At 44.4% G+C, this 6,505-nt stretch overlaps 1 pseudogene; it reads right to left on the bottom strand.

Moving 5' to 3' along the window:
* Window positions 1-1,505: 1,505 nt before the first annotated feature.
* On the bottom strand, window positions 1,506-1,624 carry LOC142562218 (5S ribosomal RNA; annotated as a pseudogene).
* Window positions 1,625-6,505: the final 4,881 nt, after the last annotated feature.

The following is a 6,505-nucleotide window of genomic DNA, read 5'->3' as shown; positions in this document are numbered from 1 at the left end:
TTTAAGTGCGAATTAAAAGAAAATCGAAATTTTTTTCACAACCTAGCCAAGCTGGAAATAAAGCTCACATCCTATACTAGACGTCAGTCTGAATACTGGAAGGTGGTCACTCCCCGTGCTAACTATTCTATGAGTACACCACCGTTAATTTTCCTAAACTTCTTAATAATCTGAATAAATGTGGGATTGATTTAAGTCATACTACAGTTCGTGAACTGCGCCACGTGATATGTTATATTTTTGAAGAGGTTTAATATTGATTTCCTTGTAATACCTTAAATCGAATCAATTTTGCGTTTGTATTTTGCTACATTCCTGTATGTTTCATGTATGCTCCTGTACTGCCTTGTAGAGGGGACCGTGGGCTCTAGTCAAGCTGTTCAGCAGCTTTTACCCACAGCACCTCCATTGTTTTGATGGATATGAAGCTTATTATTATCTATCCTGTCGTCCTCAAAAATAGCTCTTTGCTCAAGAAAAGATATACCTCCGTGGGATTATTTTACATACCAAAGTGTGCAGGTGGATGCCGACATGTAAAGTATTTCTGACCGCATTCACTATATAAGGCGTCCAATGCGACTGAAATATGTCTTCATACGTATGGCAACAAATATAGGAATGGAATATGCCCCCTTCCTATAGCAGTTCTACAACTACCTAAAAGAACGCAACTATAATAGCCCGCCTTGTCTTCAGAAACAGCGAAAGAGATTATGTGTGTCGGCAGTGTTTTAGTTCCCATTCAAGTTTATCACTTGGAGTTGTGCCGAAATATTTCAGCGTTATCGAAGCTTTGCCCCTCCTGACTACGTTAAGGAACAACGACGTTCGTCCTAGTGTCGGCCGTTTCGGTTGATCAATGTTGAATCTCTCTCTCAACAACAAAAAAAAAGAAGCAAAGGCTGTGTATACGCGTTCTTATTAACAAGATAAAACGCTTACGTTGACGACTGGCTGCGTCATTTTCCAAACATTCGTCCACTCCTTGTTTGCGCGAGCGCTCAAAAAACGTTGTTATATGTAATTTGAACCTAAAATTTGTTTACGTAAGATGCATGTGACAAAACACGAACTCTGACTCACCTTGAACAGTGCCGGGATGCTTTGAGTTCTGGTCCCACACGCCTGCACGTGGCGTCGTTCCTGATAGGCGATGCGAACGCTCAAATAATATCCACGGACTTCACTCCAGGCAAGCAGAAGCGAAATGGCAGAGCGGCTCTACTTTTGGCCTCGTTTTGTCAGGCTAGCCTGCTCCTACTGAGTCGACCGCGATTGTGGATGAGCGAGACTAAATTGCTCGCCGAAAAGAGAGGCACCACTCGTGGAAACTTTCAACGAGGACTTCTGGAGTTCCCTTAGAAAAGTGGTTTTTGAAGGGATAAGGAAAGGTTCACGCTGTCTTCTGCAGCCCTTGCGAGAGCACGGCTCAGCGTCAACAGGGGTAGGGGGGGGGATATTGGGAGCAAAGGAGATAGGAGAGTAGAGAATTAAAAGAAGGGTGCCATCAGCACTCGGTATTCCCAGGTGGTCTCCCTCCCAAGTACTGACCGAGCCCAATGCTGCGTAGCTTCGGGGATCGGACGAAAACCGGCGTATTCAGCATGGTATGGCCGAGGGCAATTCATTACAAATATATATAGTGATTCGGAGGAAGGTAAAAATGACGCTCCACTCTCGCAACCCGTTCTTCTGAAGTGGTTGCCCCTGGTGCCGGCAACGTTCCACGAAACTGCCGAACCCTTCCGTGGGTCGAACTGAATAGTGGGGGGCCACAAAGCACCACGACGAATCTATTGTCAGCCTTCAGAATTCCGCAGATCTGCTGACCTAGCCGTGGAGACCAGTTTTATCCAACTTGGGCTTCTACTTCCACGAAAAAGGAAAGCGCACGCGGTTGACATCGGCGCCGGACCTGCCCCATGCTGTCCACTATGTCCAAAGGAATATTAAGCGGAACCGGCCCATTGTTAGAGAGAGAGTCGCCACCAGCTGGCCCGGGTCGCAATCCGCCTTTTACATTTTCCTGTGCTGCCGCATGCCGCACGCCGCTGAAAACGTTTTGGGAGCATCCCGGGGGCTTTCGCCGGTTGGTTTGTGTAGCTGCGCCCACGTTGAGCGAGCGTCGGTTGAGTGAGCGTCAGTAGCGGGTGAACGAACTCGACGGCGCCAGGTGAACCTTCGCTTAACAGCAGCGACATTGGCTCAAACTTCATGGCCACGGCTTGACAGGTTTGAAGCTTGTGCATTTCAACTTGGTAGGCGTGTTGGACTCATTTTGAGCGCGATCAATTATATATACAAGCGAAGACGCTGTCTCTATCGTGTTGTCGGTTCGATGGCCGATCGCGCGTGGTTCGGTCGAACGATGGTCGGCACGCTTATTTTGCCAGTGCCGTCGACGAGAAAGGCCGTCGCATTACAACTCGCGCTCGTCGGTTGCGTCATTGTCGACATGGTATGATAAAATGGTTTCGGTGACCACCATAGTCGGTCAGTCGTTGGAGTGAGCGTCTTCTCGGCATCGTATCGATCCTGCGTTACCGCGCCTTACGAGTACGTGAAGTCAGGTACGCGCTGCCACCACCAGCAAGTGAGAACCGACGTTGCAAGAAGACTTCGTCAGCATCGTGATGTATTTAAGTGTCGTCCAAGTGTAACGCATGGTTTTTTTTTCGTTAAATTTGCTAGCCATCAATGAAAGGCGGCAAGTACCCGACTCACGGAGCAGTCCGGTCGACACGGAGGAAGCACTGGCCGCTTCCTGTTCTGAAGTGGAGTTGCGGTCTTACGCTACGGATGTTTTCGGCACCGCACAGACGTCGACCTACCGGCAGAATTTCAACACTGTACACGGCATGAGTGCGTGCAACAGCGCGCGTCCGGTTGCTTTTTTTTTTCGGGGGACTTTCCGGCGCGCGGCCACGCGCGCGACCATTCAAAAACGTTTCGCGACTAATCGGCTAGCGCAGGGCGCATGCGCCGTCGCGCCATGAATTGTGGCAAATTTTGTTTAGTTTGTCAGTCTTAAACACCCTTAACTCAATGTTTTAAATGCCTGTGTGGTTGATACCTTGTCTAGTGGAACTTCTTGCCAGCCCCAAAATGTGCATGGCACCAGAGAGATAGTTCGGCAGCTATAAGCAGTGCAAATAAGGGAGTGCAGTACCTGTATTGCAGCTGTACACCGGCTAAGATATTGCAGCTTGGGAGTATGTTCATATTTCTCATCTATAGTGTGGTAAAAACTTGTAATCTGCCCTGAAGTTCTGCTGGAGCACAAGCTACTGTTCTTTTGTGCAGCTGGTGTCAATAGACAAGCTTGCAGTATTGCGAGGTAGAAAAGCACTTAGGCTTCACAACCATCCAAGTCATAAATGAATAAGCGCATAGCTAGAAGTTGTAATAAGAAACAGTTCAAATGCCATTGAGCATAGGTGCGCTATTACAATGTATCCTTCGGAGCATTGTATGAGCCATGGTAGTTCCCACATTGTGTTGAAGTCCCACACCAGTGACATATGATAATGATGCCAGCGAGATCCAATGTGGCTGTACTTTATGCTATAAAGACTTTTCATGTGTTTTAGATTATCTTTAGTGCAATATTTGAAAGGTTATGCGCAGATGATAGTTGACCTTACAGCCATTTTTTTCTATGCATTCCTGCACCATCAAGTTCAGCAAATCATTGAAGCCCCCAAATAACATATTTAATATTGGTACTCAGATTGAACAGTTGCAGTTCTATGTGTATGTATCAGAGAACTGGACCAAAAATCAAGAAAAAATGAAAATTTAGATATATCTATTGATGCTGTACCTTTAGGCTCTGCAGGAGCCATTTATCTGCAGCACCCAACTTATCCCGTATTTGACAGAATCATGACAGATGTGTGAAGAAGCAAGAGTGTTATGCAGAACAGTTTTCATGAGGTAATGAACCTCTACATATAATTCATAAATAACTGGAAGCCTTCTCCTAAGAAAATGTTCATGCTCTGCACTGTAACATCGACAAGTCCCTCCCTAAGATAAAGTGATAAAGAGAGCTGGCTTTATGAATCTGTTGTATTTCCACACTTTAACACGGTATAACTGGGGCCCAAGGCATAAACGGGACTGCATGCTGTTCCGTATGTGTGCTGCGCTTATTGTACAGATCAATAGTAGCCAATCAATAGCCATTTTATTGAAGATGCAAACTGGATCATATCCTAGAGCCTACTCACTTTCAATGAAAGCTGTTATACTGGCTTCCTGCACTGTTTATTGACCATGAACTTTTTTTTGAGGTGGAAGTCCCTCGAAATCTTACTTGAACTATGAATTGCAGCTGGGAAACGGTATTCATTCATTAGGACCACGCATTTTCTATTTAGCTCTCATCATTGTAAACGGCTTCATAACGAGAGGAACGCCAGACGAAATTTTTATTTTTCCCTGGCATCCTTCTTCTGCCTTCGTTGCAAGCGCAAACTATGGACATGTAAAGAATGTAATCTTGCATTTATCCTGCCTACAAGTGCCTCGTTTGACGTTCGTGCCTGTATTGCATTTTCAGTGCCTAAAAATTACCCTTTTTCCTTCTTTTCTCATGACTCCATTTTGTTAAACAATAACCACTGAACAGTAATGACGAAACCATTGTGCGGAAACATGCAAGGTGATCTGGAAATGTAAAATGAGTCATACACCCGATTGTAGCAAACTGTTACAGAGAAAACCCATGCGGGTTTCTTGGAAATTCCTCACAAACCTACCACATGCTTCAGAGAGCTCTTGTGATTCAGATGTCTGCAATAATACGTAAAGGTTGGTTCTCACAGGCACATCTATTCTCTAGTTCATGAAGTCTTCATTCCAAAGGGCCTCACCATGCCATAACACTAACCCCCGTATTCAGAAATGCATCTTAACTTTAAGCCCATGCTTGACTCGATTTAAATGACGCCTGTCGTGAACACAACAGAAGAAACGCAATGAGCATCGTGGGCGCATTCACACCAGGCGTCAGTTATATCAAGTCAAGCATGATCTTCAAAATGTATTGATGAATACGGCGGTAAGACTTGATAACGGTTGCTATCAATTATTTGTCCAATGTTTCAGTTTTCTCATCAAAAATATCTAGCTTTTCCCGAATGCCACTAATTTTTGCTTCATTCTTCTTTTCACCACATGCTTCATGGCAATCTCTTTCATCTTTCCATCTCTTCTCCTTTCCCACATTGTTGGCCAATGTGCGTATGTCGTCTATGCGCTTGACAGTTACGATGGGGTCAGCGGGCTTTGCATTTCTCTGTCAACCAATTTCTATCTCTTTGCTTTTGTGATCAAGTCCGCCTGACCCTTAGCTTACTGTATACAATGAAAACAAAGCCTTTTTTTCATGAAATGGGCAAGCCCTTGCATCTCTTGCAAAGGATCTTCCAGTAAAGTTTCTTATTCCTGCAATCACACTGAACATGCACGTCCATCATAATTTTTATGTATCTAAAACACACCGTCAGAAAGAGTAACAAAAACAGCTGTATTTTCTGACAGCACTCTTATTTATTTGTTATTTATTATGCCTCAAAGGTCCCAGAACAGGACATTACATGAGGGGTGGGCACATTGAAAAAGCGGCGTGCCAGGTTAAGTTATGTGACTTCAAAGATGGTCTTCGATGGCAGCTTTGAAACGTGTGGCTAAGGGAGCAAATCAAGACCAATTATGGGTGGTCCCCATTTTTTTCAACATGCAAGGAGCATTGTGAACACACATTTCAAGCATAAAGGGAGCACGTATCAGTCACGATGCCTCAATGGCTCCCATATCTGATCACCCAAAAGGAGGCAGGCCAAACATAAAATTTCTTTTTTGGAAATTTCGTTTATTACAGCTAAAATTCATTCTTCATTGCGAAACCGTGCAACCTCTGGCTGTATTTTGCAGATCATGAAAACATGAGAAAAATACTAAGTTGAAATGGCAACAGTAAAGAAACATTGGCACCCGTCTTCTGCAGAAGAGAGTGGCACTGTACACGATAATCTAAAGTATGGAGCCAACTTGGGCATAGTATACATGCTCAGTGTTGATGTAACTTTAATTACAACTGAAGTGTGACATCCACTACTCGCCTATGTCGTCAAAGGCCATTTCATGTTGCCACACATTCTTTATCCGCTACCTGAAAAGATTACATTACACCGTGAAGTCGACAAAGCTTAGCTGCATTGGAGGAAAATTGGTCGGCCATCTTGTCTCCCATACAACTCCGCCAAATACCTGCAATTATTACATGCTAGTTCCTTGCACTGTTTCCCATAACACCTTTGGTGAAGGTACTGGGTAGCAATATCTCAATCACTTGACAAACTCTGCAGATTATTGCTAATTTTTAAAGCGAACAGCTTTCTTTGCCTCTCGACAGCACATGGCATAATTTCCTTAATGTAAAAAATTGAAGCAATTCATCAGCATGTGCTTCACAATGTGCCTTGCAAAGATTCCT

Source organism: Dermacentor variabilis, chromosome 10 (assembly GCF_050947875.1).
Source record: "Dermacentor variabilis isolate Ectoservices chromosome 10, ASM5094787v1, whole genome shotgun sequence".
Lineage (NCBI taxonomy): Eukaryota > Metazoa > Arthropoda > Arachnida > Ixodida > Ixodidae > Dermacentor > Dermacentor variabilis.
The sequence above is the reverse complement of the archived record's forward strand: the minus strand, read 5'-3'. Positions and strand labels throughout refer to the sequence as shown.